The sequence below is a fragment of the Pseudophryne corroboree genome, chromosome 4 (genome assembly GCF_028390025.1).
Source record: "Pseudophryne corroboree isolate aPseCor3 chromosome 4, aPseCor3.hap2, whole genome shotgun sequence".
Taxonomy (NCBI): Eukaryota; Metazoa; Chordata; class Amphibia; order Anura; family Myobatrachidae; genus Pseudophryne; species Pseudophryne corroboree.
Genome location: NC_086447.1, coordinates 522,967,689 through 522,989,491, shown reverse-complemented (window position 1 = coordinate 522,989,491; position 21,803 = coordinate 522,967,689). Strand labels below are relative to the sequence as shown.

General features: G+C 42.0%; 1 protein-coding gene across 6 annotated transcripts in view; it reads right to left on the bottom strand.

The window, feature by feature from the left end:
* PKIB (cAMP-dependent protein kinase inhibitor beta) overlaps positions 1-21,803 on the bottom strand; it is a 279,172-nt gene that overhangs the window by 125,539 nt on the left and 131,830 nt on the right. The window contains exons 2-3 of one of the 6 annotated variants that reach the window (XM_063917253.1): positions 3,186-3,371; positions 2,980-3,096 (exon numbers count right to left, since the gene is read on the bottom strand). The exons of 4 other annotated variants lie outside the window; for them this stretch is intronic. The gene's annotated coding sequence lies outside the window, so the exon portion shown is untranslated. Of the gene's footprint in view, positions 1-2,979; positions 3,097-3,134; positions 3,372-21,803 lie in introns of all 6 variants that reach the window. One more of the 6 variants, XM_063917252.1, reaches the window with a different exon arrangement.

The following is a 21,803-nucleotide window of genomic DNA, read 5'->3' as shown; positions in this document are numbered from 1 at the left end:
ACATTTTCACGTTGGCTTGACCAAGTTGATGCTTAGATCCTATGCAAGGGCATATTATGTTTGGGGCAACCTGAGTTCTATTGTGTACCCCACAAGTGTTAAACTACTTTTCCACTCGGCTGTGAGTAGGGGTTGCCATTTAAGGGTTCCCCATTGATGGTCTCTAATTATGATGTTGATGTTTTATTTCAGTAGCAAGAAACAATTGATGGTTAAAATCCTTGGGGCATCACCACTGTGGGACAAGTCACAATTGTGGGGCAATCAGGGAAGGGGTTGGGACCATGGTAAGTGCTATGCCATGTGCCATGATTCCCTACCATCGATGGTGGAGAACCAGCAGACTTCTTCCACCAACGGCAACACTATTGATTCTTGGTGGCAAATCTCATCTCGGCACTGAGTGCTCAATTGGAAAACTCTAAATTGGCATAAACAATATTATACTGTTATCAGGTTATATAAATAGCCTTAATAATCACAGTATACTATATTTTAATTGTACACCTTATAAAAATTAGTGACATGAAAAATTATAAGCATTTAATAGACCTGATTAAAATGAACCGTTTGTGAGCACTAAATTTAGTATAATGATAAGTATATTTTTATATATCACATATCTATTTTTTGTACTGTAAATACTGACTATTAGTAAATATTTTTTATGCATATATAAAATATGTTTAATTTAGTATGTGTGATAAAAAAAATACAGCTGATAAACTAAATGAAAAATATACACAATACAAACTTGTTCACAAACAGCTGATAACTCGCTGTTCTGAGACCAGTACTAACTTTTATATTCAGACTGAGTGATATCACTACAACTATTTGAAGTAAATCAGTGACATCATCAACCTAGCTAAAGCTGCCTGCACTTTTTAATTGAATAGAGAAAAGTGTATTCAAGGCATTGCAATGGACACAACATTTGCTTAGCAGGACACTAAGATTTTCTGTCCAGCCAACTATCCAATTCGCTGGTACAGCAGGAATGAAAAGGTGGTAATGTATGGGAACAAATTGCAATCGACCATTTCCTCCCAAATGCTGGAAAATGGATAAAAATGGCCATTCAGACAAACTAATTAAATCAAATGGATTTAACCAATTTGTCTGAATGACTGTTTTTGTATATTTTCAAGTGTTTGAGAATAAATGGTTAATTACCATTTGCTCACATCCATTACCATATATTCGTTCCAACAAACAATTGGTTGTTAAAAAATATAAAATTGATTCTGCGCTATATAGTATGAAGCAGCATATATACATATCAATATTCGTGTTATTCAAATAGAGCACTTATGTCTAAGTGTTGGAATGCTGAATAATATACAGTACTAAATAGTGTGTGTGTTAAAACACTATGCAAACATAATACTAAAAAATACAATCTAAAAATTCACAACACTTAAAATAATGTCCTTCCTTTGTTACAAGATGACATAATATGAAACAAACATACCTTTTATTTTTTTTTAGTATTAGTGCTTGTGCAGTGTATTAACACATAATATATAGTACAGGTTGAGTATCCCATATCCAAATATTCCGAAATACAGACTTTTTTGAGTGAGATAGTGAAACCTTTGTTTTTCGATGGCTCAATGTACACAAACTTTGTTTAATTAATACACAAAGTTATTAAAAATATTGTATTAAATGACCTTCAGGCTGTGTGTATAAGGTGTATATGAAACATAAATGAATTGTGTGAATGTAGACACACTTTGTTTAATGCACAAAGATATAAAAAGTATTGGCTAAAATGACCTTCAGGCTGTGTGTATAAGGTGTATATGTAACATAAATGCATTCTGTGCTTAGATTTAGGTCCCATCACCATGATATCTCATTATGGTATGCAATTATTCCGAAATACGGAAAAATCCGATATCCAAAATACCTCTGGTCCCAAGCATTTTGGATAAGGGATACTCAACCTGTATATTAATCAGCATTCCAACATTTACACATAGCGCTGTATTTGCATAACACAACAAATTGGTTGCTTGGCTGCAGTGATGTGCAGTCAGGGTAGGCATGGGAATTTTAACTATAAAAAATTTTTGAATACAAAGATGATATTTATAACTTATAAATATCATCCTTGTATTACTCTATTCTTTTTTAAAGGCAAAACTCACCAAAGTTGCAGCGCTCCACTGGAAATACAGGGACGGTCAGGAAGAGACCAGAAGTAAGGCAGCAATGAACTCCGTATCTCTTCTGCGATAGTAATTGCCTGGAGCCATCGGTTTCATATATGTATGTGTGTGTAAATCTGGGTCTGGTACTAGCCAGTGCCTCCCCAGCTATAGACCACATTGCACTTCACTGGTTGGTTGTACAGATAACGTATTCTTTAGGTGGATGGCCAGCTTTAGTTTTAAAATTCCAAGTTACATTTCAAGGAATGATTTTTGTGAAGTCAATCACATTTTTAGAGATTATGGGGCCTATGTAGTAGTAATAATAATAATAATAATAATAATAACAACAGTAATTTTATTTATACAGTGCTCTTTCTCCAATAGGACTCAAGGCGCTTAACAGAAAGAATGAATGTAATACCATATAGAAACAATGAAGTACAGAAAAGCTTTTCATAAAATAAAGAGAACATGGAGATATTTAAGGAAATGCTTTAGTAAACAGGTAAGTCATGAGTCTGTTATTTAAGGGTTCTAGAGTGGGGGGCCTCTCGAACTGTATGAGGAAGCGGGTTCCATAGAGTCTGAACCACATGGCTAAAGCCTCAAGCACCAGATGAATTCCGGTAGATTTTAGTTAGTGCTAAAATTCCTTCATCTACGGATCGCAGTAATCGAATGGGGCAGTATGGAAACAGAAGCTGCTTCAAATACCTACAGCCCTGGTATGTAGAGCTTTGAAAGTCAGTAAGCCAATCTTGAAATAGATTCATCAACTTACAGGCAGCAGTGGAGGGAGTAGAGAATGGATGCTCACTTTTTCTGGGAGACCAAGGCAGAGGTTATTGTAGTAGTCTAATCGAGATGATACAAAGCATGTGTGACTTTTGGTAGACCTTCAGAGAGAATTCATTGCTTGATTCTGGCTATATTCCTAAAATGAAAGAATGAGGATTTGATTCTGGCAGATACCTGATGTTTAAGTGTAAAATCACTAACCAGGACAACTCCAAGATTTTTCACCTGATCAGTGTTTTGGAATTCTTAAACCCCAAGTGTAAATCCAGTTGGTTGGCCTCATCCTTTGATGTTGAGGTTCTATCATAAAGACTTCTGTTTTATTAGGATTCAGTCTCAGCCAACTGGCAATCGTCCACTGCTGGAATTCTGCTAGACAGCCATTTAGAGTTGTTATTGGGTTCTGAGTACCTGGAGAAAAGGACAGGTATAGTTGTGTATCATCTGCACAGCAGCAGTAGACCAGGCCACGATGTCTGATTACTGTATTTCACCCAGTGATAGCATGTATACTGCAAAAAGCACGAGGGATAGTATAGAACCTTGTGGGACACAACATGGCAGTGACACTGGTGACAATGAGTATAGTCCAGTACGGATGGTGTAATGGTTAGCATTACTGCCTCACAGCACTAAGGTCATGGGTTCGATTTCCACCATGGCACTAACTGTGCGGAGTTTGTATATTCTCCCTGTACTTGCATGGGTTTCCTCCAGGTTCTCCGGTTTCCTCCCAAACTCCAAAAATATACTGGTAGGTTAATAGGCTTTCAACAAAATTAACCCTAGTGTGAATGTGTGTGCGTGTACATGTGGTAGGGAATATAGATTGTAAGCTCCAATGGGGCAGGGACTGATGTGAATGGACAAATATTCTCTGTAAAGTGCTGCGGAATATGTGTGCACTATATAAGTAACTGGTAATAAATAAATAGTCCAGACATAACTTTCTGTGACCTGTCGGTGAGAAATGATTTAAAGCAGATAAGGACTGTGCCATCCAGTCCACAGAAAATTTTCAGATGCTTAATCAGAATCCCAGAGTCCACAGTATCAAAGGCTGCAGATAGATCCAGAAGGATTAAGATTGAACAGTCGACTGTCTCTTGCCATCAGAGGATTATTAAGCACATATACCAGGGCTGTTTCAGTGCTATGTATTCTCCTGAATCCTGACTGGAATGGATCATAAATATCATATGTTGAGTTGCAACCACTTTCTCAAAAACCTTTCCTAGAAAAGGCATGTTTGATACCAGTCTGTTGTTGGTCATTTACTAAGCCATGTAGAGTGATAAATAGGAGAGAGGGAAAGTACCAGCCAATAAGCTCCTACCTGCCATTTTACAGGCTGTGTTTAAAAAAAATGACAGGTAGGAGCTGATTGGTTGACACTTTATCCCTTTGCAAGGACCAGTACAAAGGCCCCTAGGTATCAATGCTTTTCAAGGAAGAAAATAATTTAATAACAAGAGAACAAACCTCCAGTCAGCTGTTAATTTAGTGCTATAACAAATCTTAAAATATTCAGCTTTTTTGTTTGTATCTACAGTTACTTCAACACAGCCATATCATTCATAATGTAAAGGATTAATAAGAGGTGTGAAGCTCTATTTTTTTAGAGTCAGTTTGGGTAATAGAAAATATTTATCCCCTGGATATATGACAGAAGGATCGCAGCATATATCTGCTTCCCTGCTGCTAATGTCAACCATAGATGGCTTTAGCCAGCTGTAGCCTATGGGCTACACATCGCAAATGTAGCTGGGAAAGGGTTCCCCCAGAACATAGTATATAAAAATAATAACATTAATAAGTTTATGAACAAGTGGGTATTTGGTCAAAATGTTAGTTATTATTATTTATAAGCACAACAAAGAGAAATTATGCAATTTATGAATAAACCAAATCTAAAAGAGACAGATAAGAATTAAATCTGATTAGCTGGTTCTGATTTAATTATAACCATGACATATTAAGTACTTACTTTCCTCTGAAACCACAAAAGTACTATGTGGTGAAATACATAAGCCCAACCACACATGTGAGAGGGGATATAGCTAAAATGCCGCTGGGTGGAATACCGACACCAGCATCCTGAAGGACGCCATAAGCCAGGCACCTAAATCCCAATGGAGCTCAGATCCCAGCATCAAAATACAGATGCTCGGAATCCCGATAGTTCTTACAGCTGGGTGCGCTCACATCTCACCATGGGGTGGGGTGGGGGGATTAGGTTTAGGCACTGGAAGTGGGGTAAGGGTTAGGGTGCAGGGGCAGGAAGGTTATGGTTAGGTACCGGGGAGGGGGAGGTTAGAGTTAGGCAGCGGGGAAGGGAGGATTAGGGTTAGGCACCACTGGGGAGGTTATGGTTAGACACCACCGGAGAAGGTTAGGGTTAGGCACCCAGAAGGGAGGGTAAGAGTAGGGGGCATGGACAATTAGGGTACTTTCTGGGGTGCTGTTGGTATTTTGAAGGTAGGAAGCCGCTGGCGGTATTCTGACCACCGGCATCCTTTCCATACTGAATCCCATGTGAGTATTGTTTTCCAAAACCTTGAAAGTGGTTATTACATACACAGACCTGCACTGCATATGAGACACGAGCTACACAAATAATTTGGTTTTGCCGACAGGGACTTTTGTCTTTTTAGTGAACACTTTTAGTAATAAGGATGTAAAGCTCTGCAGCTCTATAATATAGATTTGCATTCAATTAATCTAATCACTGCAATTTAATTTAAAGATTTAAGGCCCCCATACAGTAGCAATCACAAAAAAAACAATCTGCAGATTCTGAGATTTTTTTCCAGATTTAAATTTCTCTAACGTCCTAGTGGATGCTGGGGACTCCGAAAGGACCATGGGGAATAGCGGCTCCACAGGAGACTGGGCACAAAAGTAAAAAGCTTTAGGACTATCTGGTGTGCACTGGCTCCTCCCCCTATGACCCTCCTCCAAGCCTCAGTTAAGATTTTGTGCCCGAACGAGAAGGGTGCAATCTAGGTGGCTCTCCTGAGCTGCTTAGAGTAAAAGTTTAAATAGGTTTTTTTATTTTCAGTGAGACCTGCTGGCAACAGGCTCACTGCATCGAGGGACTAAGGGGAGAAGAAGCGAACTCACCTGCGTGCAGAGTGGATTGGGCTTCTTAGGCTACTGGACATTAGCTCCAGAGGGACGATCACAGGCCCAGCCATGGATGGGTCCCGGAGCCGCGCCGCCGTCCCCCTTACAGAGCCAGAAGACTGAAGAGGTCCGCAAAATCGGCGGCAGAAGACGTCCTGTCTTCACTAAGGTAGCGCACAGCACCGCAGCTGTGCGCCATTGCTCTCAGCACACTTCACGCTCTGGTCACTGAGGGTGCAGGGTGCTGGGGGGGGGCGCCCTGAGACGCAATAAAAACACCTTTTTGGCAAAAAAATACATCACATATAGCTCCTGGGCTATATGGATGTATTTAACCCCTGCCTATTTTAACATAAAAAAGCGGGAGAAAGGCCGCCGAAAAAGGGGCGGAGCCTATCTCCTCAGCACACTGGCGCCATTTTTTCTTCACAGCTCCGTTGGAGGAAGGCTCCCTGACTCTCCCCTGCAGTCCTGCACTACAGAAACAGGGTAAAACAAGAGAGGGGGGGCACTAAATTGGCATATAAATATATACAGCAGCTATATTAGGGAAAAACACTTATATAAGGTTATCCCTGTATATATATAGCGCTCTGGTGTGTGCTGGCAAACTCTCCCTCTGTCTCCCCAAAGGGCTAGTGGGGTCCTGTCCTCTATCAGAGCATTCCCTGTGTGTATGCTGTGTGTCGGTACGTTGTGTCGACATGTATGAGGAGGAAAATGGTGTGGAGGCGGAGCAATTGCCTGTGTTAGTGATGTCACCCCCTAGGGAGTCGACACCTGACTGGATGGTCTTATGGAAAGAATTACGTGATAGTGTCAGCACTTTACAAAAGACTGTTGACGACATGAGACAGCCGGCAAATCAGTTAATACCTGTACAGGCGTCTCAAACACCGTCAGGGGCTCTAAAGCGCCCGTTACCTCAGGTCGATACAGACACAGACACGGACACTGACTCCAGTGTCGACGGTGAGGAAACAAACGTATTTTCCAGTAGGGCCACACGTTACATGATCACGGCAATGAAGGAGGTTTTGAACATTTCTGATACTACAAGTACCACAAAAAAGGGTATTATGTGGGGTGTGAAAAAACTACCCGTAGTTTTTCCCGAATCAGATGAATTAAATGAGGTGTGTGATGAAGCGTGGGTTTCCCCCGATAAAAAACTGCTAATTTCTAAAAAGTTATTGGCATTATACCCTTTCCCGCCAGAGGTTAGGGCGCGTTGGGAAACACCCCCTAGCGTAGATAAGGCGCTCACACGCTTATCAAAACAAGTGGCGTTACCGTCCCCTGATATGGCCGCCCTCAAGGAACCAGCTGATAGAAAGCTGGAAAATATCCTTAAAAGTATATACACACATACTGGTATTATACTGCGACCAGCAATCGCCTCAGCCTGGATGTGCAGTGCTGGGGTGGCTTGGTCGGATTCCCTGACTGAAAATATTGATACCCTGGACAGGGACAATATATTATTGACTATAGAGCATTTAAAGGATGCATTTCTATATATGCGAGATGCACAGAGGGATATTTGCACTCTGGCATCAAGAGTAAGTGCGATGTCCATTTCTGTCAGAAGAGGATTATGGACGCGACAGTGGTCAGGGGATGCGGATTCCAAACGGCATATGGAAGTATTGCCGTATAAAGGGGAGGAGTTATTTGGGGTCGGTCTATCGGACCTGGTGGCCACGGCAACGGCTGGAAAATCCACCTTTTTACCCCAAGTCACCTCGCAGCAGAAAAAGATACCGTCTTTTCAGGCTCAGTCCTTTCGTCCCCATAAGGGCAAGCGGGCAAAAGGCCACTCATATCTGCCCCGGGGCAGAGGAAGGGGAAAAAGACTGCAGCAGACAGCCTCTTCCCACGAACAGAAGCCCTCCCCCGCTTCTGCCAAGTCCTCAGCATGACGCTGGGGCCTTACAAGCGGACTCAGGCACGGTGGGGGCCCGTCTCAAGAATTTCAGCGCGCAGTGGGCTCACTCGCAAGTGGACCCCTGGATCCTGCAGATAGTATCTCAGGGGTACAAATTGGAATTCGAGACGTCTCCCCCTCGCCTGTTCCTGAAGTCTGCTTTACCAACGTCTCCCCCCGACAGGGAGGCGGTATTGGAAGCCATTCACAAGCTGTATTCCCAGCAGGTGATAATCAAGGTACCCCTCCTACAACAGGGAAAGGGGTATTATTCCACGCTGTTTGTGGTACCGAAGCCGGACGGCTCGGTGAGACCCATTTTAAATCTGAAATCCTTGAACACTTACATAAAAAGGTTCAAGTTCAAGATGGAGTCACTCAGAGCAGTGATAGCGAACCTGGAAGAAGGGGACTATATGGTGTCTCTGGACATCAAGGATGCTTACCTCCATGTCCCAATTTGCCCTTCTCACCAAGGGTACCTCAGGTTTGTGGTACAGAACTGTCACTATCAGTTTCAGACGCTGCCGTTTGGATTGTCCACGGCACCCCGGGTCTTTACCAAGGTAATGGCCGAAATGATGATTCTTCTTCGAAGAAAAGGCGTCTTAATTATCCCTTACTTGGACGATCTCCTGATAAGGGCAAGGTCCAGAGAACAGTTAGAGGTCGGAGTAGCACTATCTCAAGTAGTACTACGACAGCACGGATGGATTCTAAATATTCCAAAATCGCAGCTGATTCCGACGACACGTCTGCTGTTCCTAGGGATGATTCTGGACACAGTACAGAAAAAGGTGTTTCTCCCGGAGGAGAAGGCCAAGGAGTTATCCGACCTAGTCAGGAACCTCCTAAGACCAGGCCAAGTGTCAGTACATCAATGCACAAGGGTCCTGGGAAAGATGGTGGCTTCTTACGAAGCGATTCCATTCGGCAGATTCCACGCAAGAACTTTTCAGTGGGATCTGCTGGACGAATGGTCCGGATCGCATCTTCAAATGCATCAGCGGATAACCCTGTCTCCAAGGACAAGGGTGTCTCTCCTGTGGTGGTTACAGAGTGCTCATCTCCTAGAGGGCCGCAGATTCGGCATTCAGGATTGGGTCCTGGTGACCACGGATGCCAGCCTGAGAGGCTGGGGAGCAGTCACACAGGGAAGAAATTTCCAGGGCTTGTGGTCAAGCATGGAAACGTCACTTCACATAAATATCCTGGAACTAAGGGCCATTTACAATGCCCTAAGTCAGGCAAGACCTCTGCTTCAGGGTCAGCCGGTGTTGATCCAGTCGGACAACATCACAGCAGTCGCCCACGTAAACAGACAGGGCGGCACAAGAAGCAGGAGGGCAATGATGGAAGTGGCAAGGATTCTTCGCTGGGCGGAGAATCATGTGATAGCACTGTCAGCAGTGTTCATTCCGGGAGTGGACAACTGGGAAGCAGACTTCCTCAGCAGACACGATCTTCACCCGGGGGAGTGGGGACTTCACCCAGAAGTCTTCCACATGATTGTGAACCGTTGGGAAAAACCAAAGGTGGACATGATGGCGTCCCGCCTCAACAAAAAACTGGACAGATAATGCGCCAGGTCAAGGGACCCTCAGGCAATAGCTGTGGACGCTCTGGTAACACTGTGGGTGTACCAGTCAGTGTATGTGTTCCCTCCTCTTACTCTCATACCAAAAGTACTGAGAATCATAAGAAGGAGAGGAGTAAAGACTATACTCGTGGCTCCGGATTGGCCAAGAAGGACTTGGTACCCGGAAATTCAAGAGATGCTCACGGAAGACCCGTGGCCTCTACCTCTAAGAAAGGACCTGCTCCAGCAGGGACCATGTCTGTTCCAAGACTTACCGCGGCTGCCTTTGACGGCATGGCGGTTGAACGCCGGATCCTGAAGGAAAAAGGCATTCCGGATGAAGTCATCCCTACCCTGATCAAAGCCAGGAAGGATGTAACCGTACAACATTATCACCGTATTTGGCGTAAATATGTTGCGTGGTGCGAGGCCAGGAAGGCCCCTACAGAGGAATTTCAACTGGGTCGTTTCCTGCATTTCCTGCAAACAGGACTGTCTATGGGCCTCAAATTGGGGTCCATTAAGGTTCAAATTTCGGCCCTGTCAATATTCTTCCAAAAAGAACTGGCTTCTGTTCCTGAAGTTCAGACGTTTGTCAAGGGAGTACTGCATATACAGCCTCCTTTTGTGCCTCCAGTGGCACCTTGGGATCTCAATGTAGTTTTGGGATTCCTAAAATCACATTGGTTTGAACCACTCACCACTGTGGACTTAAAATATCTCACATGGAAAGTGGTAATGCTGTTAGCCCTGGCTTCAGCCAGGCGTGTCTCAGAATTGGCGGCTTTATCCTATAAAAGCCCTTACCTAATTTTTCATACGGACAGGGCAGAATTGAGGACTCGTCCTCAATTTCTCCCTAAGGTGGTTTCAGCTTTTCACTTAAACCAGCCTATTGTGGTGCCTGCGGCTACTAGGGACTTGGAGGATTCCAAGTTGCTGGACGTAGTCAGGGCCCTGAAAATATATGTTTCCAGGACGGCTGGAGTCAGAAAATCTGATTCGCTGTTTATCCTGTATGCACCCAACAAGCTGGGTGCTCCTGCTTCTAAGCAGACGATTGCTCGTTGGATTTGTAGTACAATTCAGCTTGCACATTCTGTGGCAGGCCTGCCACAGCCAAAATCTGTAAAAGCCCATTCCACACGGAAAGTGGGCTCATCTTGGGCGGCTGCCCGAGGGGTCTCGGCTTTACAACTTTGCCGAGCAGCTACTTGGTCAGGGGCAAACACGTTTGCTAAATTCTACAAATTTGATACCCTGGCTGAGGAGGACCTGGAGTTCTCTCATTCGGTGCTGCAGAGTCATCCGCACTCTCCCGCCCGTTTGGGAGCTTTGGTATAATCCCCATGGTCCTTTCGGAGTCCCCAGCATCCACTAGGACGTTAGAGAAAATAAGAATTTACTTACCGATAATTCTATTTCTCATAGTCCGTAGCGGATGCTGGGCGCCCATCCCAAGTGCGGATTGTCTGCATTACTTGTACATAGTTATTGTTACAAAAATCGGGTTATTGTTGTTGTGAGCCATCTTTTCAGAGGCTCCTTCTGTTATCATGCTGTTAACTGGGTTCAGATCACAAGTTGTAAGGTGTGATTGGTGTGGCTGGTATGAGTCTTACCCGGGATTCAAAATCCTTCCTTATTGTGTACGCTCGTCCGGGCACAGTATCCTAACTGAGGCTTGGAGGAGGGTCATAGGGGGAGGAGCCAGTGCACACCAGGTAGTCCTAAAGCTTTTTACTTTTGTGCCCAGTCTCCTGCGGAGCCGCTATTCCCCATGGTCCTTTCGGAGTCCCCAGCATCCACTACGGACTATGAGAAATAGAATTATCGGTAAGTAAATTCTTATTATTCTCAAATCCACCAATCTGCGCCCATACATTACAGATATTTTTCAGTGATTTGCAGATAACTTTCAGCAAATACAGATCTGCCAATCTTGAAATGTTTCTACTTTACTAGAAACGGTCTGCAAATCTGCTGATTTTAACCATACACTAGCATAAAATTGGATATTTTTGATTTGTTTGGCAGCACTGTGATTATTAACACTTTTTCATTTTTTACAGAAATGCCCTGGCTATATACTAACTGTAACTCACAGGGAGGGACAGCGGCAGTGCTGCAAGTATGGCTGTACGGCGTACCGGTAAGAAATTCCCAGCTGGTACGCCGTACTGCCGGGCCGTCCACCATACCTGCCTCCCACTGGCTGCTATGTGAGCCTCTCCTGTCCCTCAATTCTCTGGGATGGCTGCAGCAGCGGCGGGGTGAATCTCATAAGGCACCGGTTTGCTAGCCAATCAGAGCTCGCGGAGCAGCACCGCGGCTCCTGATTGGCTATCGAACCGGTGCCTCATTTGAGATACCCGCCGCCGGAGCTGCAGAGTATGGACTTCAGGAGCATGAGGGGCAGGAAAGGCGCTGCGCTGTCCTCCCCTCACACAGCAGAAACAAGAGGCAGCGGTAAACGGGGGGGGGGGGGGCACTGTATATCTGGAACTGTGGGGGCATTTGTGTATCTGGCACTGTGGGGGCATTTGTGTATCTGGCACTGTGGGGGCATTTGTATATCTGGCACTGTGGCGGCATTTGTATATCTGGCACTGTGGGACAATGTATATCTGGCACTGTGGGGGCATTTGTGTGTCTGGCACTGTGGGGGCATTTGTATATCTGGCACTGTGGTGGCATTTGTATATCTGGCACTGTGGGGGCATTTGTGTATCTGGCACTGTGGGGGCATTTGTGTATCTGGCACTGTGGGGGCATTTGTGCATCAAACACTGTGGGGCAATGTATAACTGGCACTATCGGGGCATTTGTGTAGTTGGCATTGTGGGGCAATGTGTATCTGGCACTGTGGTGGCATTTGTGTATCTGGCACTGTGGGGGCATTTGTGTAGCTGGCACTCTGGGTCATTTGTGTATCTGGCACGCCCCATGTAGCATTTGGCCACGCCCATTTTGGCCTGCGCACGCACAGTACCTATAAGACATTTTTTCTACTTGCACCACTGGACAGCGGTACAGATAACCGCAACCCCTTCTAATTACATCCTTGCATATTGGAGGAGTCTTTCATATTACTGTACTTTGATAATAACTGGGACTGCAGTTGCAGCACTATATAACCTTTGCTGGAGACTTCTGTGAAATCTCCTGCATTAAGCTTTTAGTACATAGCGGAAATCATGGGTACTGGAAGGAGGGGGGAGTGGCTGCTAATTCTTACAGCTACTTCTATGCGCTGGGCTGCGTTGGAGCCAGGGTGGCTGCTTCTGCTGGGCAACAGCCGTCTCCTCTCCCTTCTTGATGTGTGTGGGGAAGAATATGCACTGATCACTAACACCCCTCCCTCCACCCGCCCCCACTGGATCTGCCAATGGCTGCGTACTGTTTTTCAAGTTGTTGTTTTTTTTTGTATCGGGGCTTGGTCGTGTCTCCATGATTAGGTAACCCATCCTACAATACCAGGGCCCAGGCCTGCTTTCTATGGCCCTAGCAGGAATATCTAAAATTGATTATTTTGATATCCTGTGATTCATATTTTTTATTGTGGATAAATTGTTTTCTTTCAGATTTTGTCAGCGTCCTGTAATCAATCTACCAGTAATTACTATGGTGCAGAGGCAGAAGTTCATCCCAGTTGCCCAGAGTCAAGCTGGAGTTTGGTTGGTGCTTCCCCCTCTAAAAAAACGAAAAAAAGGAAAAACAAATATATATGGGTGCGTTTGTGTATACTATATACATATATATATATATATATATATATATATATATATATACTACAGAGTTACGCAGATAGTGCTCTCAGGACCGAAGTCTGTAGCAAATTGTTAGGGCTCCAGCGATGCTGTGTGACAGTGGCCAGTGGGTCAGGATCAGACTCACAAAATTCAGCAGTCTGCAGTATGTAGAGTCAGTATTTACCGGTTTCCCATCTCACAGTCCAGCAACAATGGCAAGTGCACCGTTGCTTGCTGCAGCAGAGGCTGAGAGGTACCAGGAGGGAGACATCCTTTCCCCTATTGCAGATGTTAGCAGGGCTCTGGGACAGAGGCGATTATTTCTGCAGCAGTAGTGGGTGCACCACAGATCTCCACTGGAAGAGCTGCGGTTACACTTGGATCCCGGAAGCAGGCATCTCTATTACCTCTAGGAGTTACACCCCTGCTATGGTGCGCATTCCATCAGGTCAAGAGTTAAAGGACAGTAAACATCTCTGCAGCTATACCTGCAATCAATGACTCTGAGCTTGACTCTCCCTCCAGATCGCCGTGTTATTTTTCCCGGCAGAGCATTATCCTGGTTTTTCCCTGGTTCCAATCGGTTTCAACACTCCTGGTAGATTTTCTGGTCATGTCCCTTAATTCTTTGATATCTTTGATACTTTACATATGTTATTTGGACTAATGTTTAGATTCTATTTCTTTCTGTTATTGCTTCATTGATATTTCCTTGCCTTGTGTTTTATTTTATGTTCACTTGCAATTTCACTCTTATAATCTTGTTGTTGTTATGCTGCATTTAATAAACCTTTTAAATCACATTTTTTTTTGTGTCAGGCCATTGCACTTTTTAATAACTAGTTATTAGTTTATTGTAAGCCCACAGGGACCCCTGTGTCATTTTTATGATTTGAAAATGTTTCTGCTCCTCAGTGTTAACACATTTATACTTGATAGTATAAGATAGAATTCCTGCTTTCTACAATTAATTCACCAGACAGTACATGCCAGAGAAAAGTGTCTACATTAATTTATATATTTACTATGCTCTAAAAATTTGCGTATACAAAGCCTCTGTTTTATGTTATTAGAACTATTAAAATTGTACTGTTTGTTTTGTTGAGTTACCCAGTGCTGGGCTGATATAAAGGCAGAGAAGTCCTTATTAATGATAGTTTCTTCTCCTCCAGTGAGGAACTTATTGATTGGTACTTTATCTCTCTCCAATGTCTGATACATTTGCTCCTTAGCCACTAAGCAATATTTTATGTTTTTTATTTGGCTACTACTAACGGGCTCTGTTATACATCTTACATTACAGTATGCCATTTTGTAAATTAGGCCATCACAGAATGTACTCTACTGTTCACTGGCAAGCAGGGAATGGGATTTGTTTTATAGGCTCAGTAACCACCAGACAACAAAATCAGTATTGTATATTGGCTCTCAAGAATTTTGCTCTGTATAACATACTGAGCATCAGGTAGCTAGCTCAAAATTGTAATTTAGTCACCTTGCTACTGATTCTATTAGGTGTCAGATAACGATGAGGATCAAAAGGGAGATGACTTTTAGGACTGTAAAGTCTGCCTGAATGTTTTTACTTACATCCTCCAACATCCTGTCCTTCCACCTGGATTGCTACTAACTTGGTTCTTTTTTATTCAGCAGTTTAATCTCATGACTGCATTAGTGATTTGAATCACCTGTGCTGAGGCTTTATAGACCTACCCTTCCTTATACTCATTGTAGATCAATGTGTATATCCTGTTGGTTTACTATTGTTGCTCCAGACCTTGTCCTCAGGCTGTTTCCTGTGTTACAGTAGGTTACTGTTATGACCCTGTCCTGTTTATATATCTACATCTGTTGGTGACCAGGATAACATGGTTTTCCACCAGCCCAGGCTTCAGCCTATTACGTGGTTACAGTATTGTCCTACAATATCTTCAGTAACTGTCTTGTTAACCTTCACTCTAGAACTTCTATGCATAAACCAGAGATACATAGACTATTCTAATACAGCAAGACCATCTTGAATTGACCCCAAATGCTAATGGCAATACTTATATTCACCTGCTTTGCAACTTTGTATTACATCCTGTGGACTAATTTCCACACTATGGAAGTTATTGTTAGCAAACCAAAAAAGTTAGTAATAGGGTGAAACCATGTTGCGCTGCAGATGGGGTAAATGTAATATGTGCAGAGAGATTTAGATTTGAGTTGGTTACAGGGACGGCTCCAGAGGCGGGGCCACCTCCTGACTCATTGTTAGTCATTTCCAGTACATTTTGACCACCTCACAGCTCACAATATTGTTTTTACCTATATTGGCAAAGACTGCAGTAAGCTGGATGGCAAAATTAAGCAACAGAGCAGTGGCATAAACACCCAGCAGTTTAAAAGATTATAGCTCATCAATAAAACATAGTGAAATATTTAGAAAATATAATATATTACCAACACACTTCTTCAAACAGCAATTCATGGTTTTCAGGCTAGTACATGTTATTGATGCTGTAGTAAAGTCTAGTAGAAAAGTAGATCACCAACAGACTCCAAACAGAAAATCACAGCCCAAGATCAGTACAGGAGACTGGAGGTGGAGTATTTATAGGAAGGTAAAACATGTATTACTATAAAGGAATAGTATATTGGAAACATGGAACAAGATATTAAAAACCAAACTGAATCCAAACAACAAATCACAGACCTCAGGCCAGAAAGCGAGATTTCTGCCAGAGTAACAACTAGCAGAAAACTAGTTCACCATGAAACTACAAACAACAAATAACAGGCCAGGTTCCAATATAGGTGATTGAAGGTAGAGTATTTAGTGGAAGTTAGACCATGTATAAGGACAAGTAAATTGGAAACATGAAGCTAATAATTAAAAACCAAGCTTCCATACTAAATCACATGCCTCAGGCCAGTAGGGGTGATTGCTGCTGGAATAATGTATAGTAGAAACGAGATCACCATATAACTTACACCAAACAGCAAATCACAGGCCTGAGACCACTACATGTAAATGTAGATGGAATAATAGACTAGTACAGTGGTTCCCAAACTGTGTGCCGTGGCTCCCTGGGGTGCCTCAGGACACTTGCAGGGGAGCCCTGGGTTGGTGGTCCAGGACCAATTCAAATTATTCATGGTTAATATAATAGGTAAAACTAGTGCTAGTAGCTGTAAGTCATAAAATATGGGGACAAACGGAAGCAAATCTTGTCTCTCACCACACAATTGAGCCTAAGGATGACATATAAACACAATCTACTCCATTTAATATTTCTTTCTAAATTTCTCAATAAGAAATTTTTGGCCTAGGGGTGCCGTGAAAAAAATTCTGATACTTTAGGGCGCCGTGATTCAAAAAAGTTTGGAAACCACTGGACTAGTAGCATTTATACCAATACAGCAAGGCAGGCAAAACCCATACACCCATTGGTGTATGCTGAAATTGCTCTTGAGAGTGGGCAGCTTGAAAATCCCATAGATAGTTTGTGCAAGGATATCCAAATGACCTGTTATTCCTTCCAGTATTCAAAGGGACTGTGTGATATGCTAATTTGTTCATTGCCATTAAAGGAATCCTCCAACGTTCTATTAATGCTTACTGGATCAGCCACAGTAGAGCTATCAATATATGTGGGCATTTCTTTAAAGCCTGACCAAGTGTCATAAGGTTTCACTCTGGTGCGCTGAGATTGCTCATCAACATCAGTGAATCTCTTGAAAAGGTCAGTATTTCCTGGCAGAAGCAGGCTGCTTGAGCTGACAACTTGCTTGCAAGGACCTCTTGCTCTCTTACGAGCTGCATCAGTTAGAAAGAAAGATATTATATACATAACCAAACATGGTTGTCAAAAAGGATTAATCCAATTGCAAGATGTTGCAAACCTTTTGGTCCTGACAAAGCAAATAAAGAAATTCACATCCACATTGAAAATACTGGATCCAAAAGCAGAATTTAGTTTCACCCTCATTCAGATTCTCTAGCTGCTTTACAAGTATTTTAATTAAGGATATGACCTGAATCAGAATAGCAGTGTTTGAATTCACTTCATACAGTAGGTTACATTTTCCAATGGTTCAGTAGCTTGCATAAAATATAGAGTATTCTCTAGAGTACAGTAGTAAGTTAATATCCTCATCTTCTTATAGCATGAATTTTTAGAGATGTGCACCAACTCCCATGTTTTGGTATTTGTTCTAATTCCTCATTGGGTTTTGGTTTTGCCAAAACCATACTCACTCATTTTGGACCTGTATTTTTATTTTTAAATTGATAACAGTTAAAAACACAAGAGTTTTTTTTATCCTACAGTATTATTAACCTCAATAACATACACTTCCAGTCAATTCTGACCTCCTCACAGCTCATAATGTTGTTTTTATCAACATTGGCCAACGGCTGCAGTGAACTGACTGATTACTAAGTTACAGAGCAGGGGAACAAACACATGGCAGTTTTATAGCACATCTATGAAACACTACCACTCAGCAGTGCCAGAAAAAAAGCAGTGCAAGATGGAATTGTCCTTGGGCCCTCACACCCACCTTTATGTTGGATATAAAAAAAGGACATGCACAGTTTAACAAACCAAGCACTTCATCGACAGGGACTGAAATGCTTGGTTTGTTTGGGCCTCTATAGAACATTTTTTTAAGAGGACTACCTCCAATCATTAATGAGGATGTTAATGATGAGAATGATGGCAGTGGAGATTGCCTGTGCTGGTCCCAACTACTGGTAGCTGATACTGGACTGCTTGTTATTATTTTACAGGATTTGTTTTAGATTTTGAATAACTTGCATGAACTTGCTGCAAATAAATCAACAGAGAGAAGGTTCCAAGATGGTTACTATCTTTACCTTTACTTACTTTGGCTTTACAAATGCTACAGATGGCTTGACAACTGTTGTTAGGGTTTGGCAAAAATAATAATTCCACACATAAGAGCTGGATTTTAAGTCTTATGCCCAGGCATAGCAATGACCTTCTTATCACTGGCAAGAACTGCTTCCACTGGTGCCTGACTTACACAAACATCCTCATCATCAGTCTACTCATTAGTGGTGGCATCAGCTACACAAATATCACCCTTATCCTGTTGCATTTCCACAGTAATTCCTCAATTTTTATGTCAGCATGTTGACTTGTGCTACTCATCCCCACATTTGCAGAGGATAGAGAAATTGTGGAAGGAGGCTTCTCTATGAGTACAGTATCAGAAAGGTCAGGCTTCCATTTCTTTCATTGCCACTGCATGTGGTATATGGTACAGTGGCAATGTTACATTTTTCAGCATTAAACATTCCCTGTATTAGAGATCTTTTGTCTTTAGCATTGTAAAGTATTGCTTTAATTTCAGGTTTCTTTTCTTCTGCCATTGAGCACCAGCTTTAGTAGAATTTGAAGTACTAATATCAAGTTCATCATGACTGGCAATAGCCACAGCACTAGTACTTGTTTGCTGCTTCTGCTCTTCTATTGACTGATCAAGATCCCTCTACTAAGTGATTGTATTTATTAACATAGTTGTGCATGGCATCTACCAGGCTTTATTGAACACACACAAGTTGTACAAAAAAAAATATTTTTTATTTTTTCTGTGGACTTACACTGCTGATTCACAGTGCTTATATTTATTAACACACTGGGGCATGGCACCTACTGGGCTTTATTGAAAACACACTACAAGTTGTACAAAAATATTTTTTGTTCTTTTTACTGTTTTTCTACAAATGACAAAAACAGGCTTTCAGCACCAGTGTGACATAATGTAATAAACATAGAGGATTAATGTTATGATTAAAAATAAAATAATAGCATTAAAATAAATATAAATAATGCTGCCCTTAGGAGCTCTGGGCTGCAATGTAGGCAGTGCCAAAAAATACATGTGGACTATGCACCAAGGGTTAATGCTACCCCTGTATTAGGAGCACTGGGTTGCACTGCTGGCTTACAGCACCAGTGTGATTGACTGTGCACCAATAATTAGTAGAGAGGGTTAATGTTATGGTTGAAAAAAAAATAATGTCATTAAAATTAAAATTAAAAAAATGCTGCTCTTAGGAGCTCTGGGCGATGTGCAAGGCAATGTGCAGTGTGTGCAGTGCCCTAGTAAGGAGGATAATATTTATATTTGGCCTGGCCATTTAGTGGCTGTGCTTTCAGGCGTCTGCTGTGAAATGGGGCCCAAATCACTATGGGAGCCACTTACATTGAATCCAAAACATGCAAGATCTAGCGCCGGTAAGATGACGTATTGCCTCATTTTTAAATCAAAGTCTGACAGGAAAACTTGAGCCAGGGCTTGGATTACCTTGGATACCTGAAGTTCAAGCAGGTTCGGTTTTCAGGAGACCGAGCTCACACATCTCTAGAATTTATGTGTACAGTATGTCTTGGTGGCTTGTTGCTGTTTCTCCAGACACTGGGGTATAATTTGATCTGGTTACCAAATTGTGCTTCATGCTTGGGAGTATGGCAAATTTAACTTTTCTTGCTGCTGCTGCAATGATCTACATGTAGTTGCCGAGTAGAGAATGGGCATAAAAGCCATGTGCCACAGAAACATCTCCTGCATGGACCAGTCATTTTTTTTTACATTTTGAACCACCAAGTTTTTTGTGTGCACAAAATATGGTACGTGTTGACATTTACATATTCATAATGTTTGTATAATGTTAGTTCAATTATCAGAAATTACAAATCCTGAGCAAAGTCTTAGAAGGGCAAGCTATTTTGGTAACAAATCCCAGAGATTTTCCAACAGATTGACATGTTTCTTAGTGAAGCCAGTGATATAGAGAGTAGTCTGCTTGTGAAAGAACTGGCATAGTGTGTTAGTTACTGCTGCTGAAGGTGATACACCTACTCAGTGGACTTTATTTTGGCCAGTAACGCTTGTCCACATATCTATTGTTAAGTTGATAATTGGTACAACGGCAGTTTATAGGCAAAGAATACATTTTTGTTTAATGTCCTGGTTCAGGTGTGGAATTGCTGTTCTGGAAAAATAGAATTGAGATGGAACTGTGCAACAGTATGGCAGCTGTCATACTTGGTTTCTCTTGCAAACAGTTGTTTCACAGAAAATTATTATTTAAAGTACTAGTTTTCTTAATCCCCTTCTGTAATGAAGATTCAGATCCAGCAGCAGCCCTAATGTAAAAGGATTTTTTTTAGGAATCATGGATTGCATTAGGGGAGTCAGTTTGCCTTTGCAAAGAAGATGCAAGAGGAGTACCGCTGATCATTAATGAGGAGGTGATGATAAAGATGTTGGTAATGGAGATTGCATGTGTTTATATCTATTAGAGATGTGCAGTTCAGTTCTCTAGTAATCCAAATCTACCCGAGTGTTGTGGATCTGAACTGAACCAAAACCCAGTACGGATCTTCTGAGGAAATCGGAGACTCGGTTCAGATCTTGCTATGGCTCAGAAATAAAATTTTAAATCCAAATTTCAGGTTTTGTATTGCACAAATTATGTGCTTTTACTTGTTTAACTGATTTTTTTTTTTATTATTAATGATTACAGATTTTTTTCTTGATTTTTATCTGAACCAAAAACTGAATCTGAACCAAAATACTTGAGGCTGGTTTTGCCTAAACCAAAAAATTATGATAAATTAGAACCAAAACTAATACATGGAGTCAGGGGTCATCTCCAGTATGTATCCATAGGGCTGATAATTGATGCTGGACTGCTTGTTATTATACATGGTTGTCCATATATTTTTTTAACCACTTGAATTAACTCACTGCAAATGACATAATGGGGGGAGATTCCTAGATGTTTTAGTTCCTACTACTACTTTCTACTTCCTGGGGTTTAACAAATATTACAAATGCCTATATTCATGTTGTCAGGATTTGGGTAAAAATATTTCTATATGGAAGAGGTGGCTTTTTTGGTTTGCTGCCCAAGTGTTTCTCATGACCGGCATTAAGTGCTGCCACTGGTAGCTGACATACTCCAACACATCACCTTCCTGAATTTTATCAACTTGCTATTGTCCAACACAATTATCCCCATTGTCCTGTTGAATATTTACAAATTCAACAGTAGTATCCTCAATATGTAAACCACCATCATCATCATCAATACTTTTATGACTACTCAGTCTCACATTTACAGAGGGTTCAGACATGGTGAAAGGAGTCTTCTCTAGGATTATAGTAGTGTCAGAGTCAGAAATGTCAGACTCACACATTCAACACATGGACACTTGTTCTTTTTGTGCACGGATTTGCCTGTTTTAGAGGTGGTGCATACAAGGTTACAAAATTTGCCTGATTGTGTTTGGTACTAGCTTTTGCATTAATTTGCAAACAAAGGCCATAGTCAGACCCTTTCCTTGCTATTGTAGGTGGTGTATGTTGGCAATTTTACATTTTTCATCAGTAACTTTTCCCTTCATTGTTTTAGGTGATGTTTTCTTAAATATTGTCAA